This window comes from Varroa destructor, unplaced genomic scaffold, assembly GCF_002443255.2.
Source record: "Varroa destructor unplaced genomic scaffold, Vdes_3.0 BEIS01000005.1, whole genome shotgun sequence".
In the NCBI taxonomy this organism is placed as follows: Eukaryota; Metazoa; Arthropoda; class Arachnida; order Mesostigmata; family Varroidae; genus Varroa; species Varroa destructor.
Genome location: NW_019211458.1, coordinates 12,704,200 through 12,705,838, shown reverse-complemented (window position 1 = coordinate 12,705,838; position 1,639 = coordinate 12,704,200). Strand labels below are relative to the sequence as shown.

The following is a 1,639-nucleotide window of genomic DNA, read 5'->3' as shown; positions in this document are numbered from 1 at the left end:
ATTACAGTTTAATAGTTTTAAATATTAGGGATAATTTGGTAGCATAAACGAGAGACATCTTCAAACTGTCGATGAAGGTACCGGCGAACATTTTGACACTGCTAACAAATGACTGGTATACTGCGGTTTCGGCGTTCGGTATCAGCGGTTGTGGGCGTAATCGTGCACTATAGTTTATTCTTATAGATAACGTATGGAAGATTCGTAAAATTAAGGGTTTGGCAATGGCAGGAAACAGTAAATATTCTAGAAATCATGAAAAAATAACTGATGTGCGATAACAAAAGCCACTCGTAGCTAAGACAAGTGTAAAATTGCATGAGAAGCGTACTTTACTAAAGAGTTGCACGAGTCATCGCTACAAGCAGCGGTACCACAGGATACTTATGCTAGCAATTGGATCACATCGTTTGTCAGGTTTCTTAGCGCCATCTTTTAAACGTTAAAAATTGCTAAAGGTATATCGCTTTAGAGCTGTACAGTTGGCCTTGAAAGTTTAATATACCGAGCGATGTATGTATGGAGGACCTAAGCGAGGTTTAGCAATCGTGTGGCTAGCATTAACACAAACAGGGATATGGGTTTACCTCATGAAACATATGCATGATAGTAACCGATGGTTATCTAGACATCGTCTGCTGGGTGTTCCACATCAAATAAAATTCATGGCAAAATCACATTGTCGGACCGCAAGCCCTTTATGCAGAGATGCCGGTCTACATCATTTTTAGCCATTAGCTAATTTTGTTTGATTGCCATTTATAATTGTATGTTCGTTGTTTCCGTTCGCTGAAGAGACAGAGTTGGCCGTAGAGATCCGCGAGCGCTATCGTCAAAATGAACTGTTTTCTTACGCATTTCTGCGGCGATTCGTTGCCGGGTGAAAAAGTGCCGTTAATCTGTTATAACAAAAAATAAACAACTTCTGGATTACAAGCATTTGCTTGTCGCTGACAGCAGGCGCCTATGGCTCTAAATGTATAGGCGTCGTACACTATATTTGATGTGGGCAAAGCATATAGTACAGACGCACAATGCTAACGTCACGTAAAGTATAGGGTATTTGGCGCAGTGTAATAGAACTGGATCAATAAGAGTACGAATTTGTCGAGATGTGTTTCGTTGCTGACGGCATGATGGAGGAAAATTAGCAGTGGTGCGTCTCAATCTCTCAGCTGATAGCAGGCATCGAGCTATCGCCTTTCTAACATACTTTGGTCGGATAGCTCATTAAAAGTAGCCTCAGCGGGGAAAAGGACGGAGCGTCCGCTCATCTGACACGATGAATAAAATCGAAAAATCGATATAGTTAACAAAAGGCAGCTCTATGCGCGATAGAAGACATACCGTATGTATGTTATCATTGTTAGATCAATCGATCGACTTAGCACATGGATTGTTTTACTTTTTTAGAATCGCACTTATGTTGATGCTATTATAATAGAGTATCCAATAAAGCTGAATAAACCATTTACAAATATTCCGTTTCGTCTATATAAATAATATTTTGCCACTACAAATAGTCGCTCTATTTTAATCAGATGATATATTGTATGTTGTGAGTACAATCAAATATTTGCCTCTATTGTCAAACAATCATCTTTTTTCCAGTTTTTTTTTCAAATCAGTCTTTTTTTAT

General features: G+C 38.9%; 1 protein-coding gene across 7 annotated transcripts in view; it reads right to left on the bottom strand.

The window, feature by feature from the left end:
- LOC111251791 (uncharacterized) overlaps positions 1-1,639 on the bottom strand; it is a 134,863-nt gene that overhangs the window by 33,105 nt on the left and 100,119 nt on the right. The gene's annotated exons all lie outside the window — the stretch shown is intronic.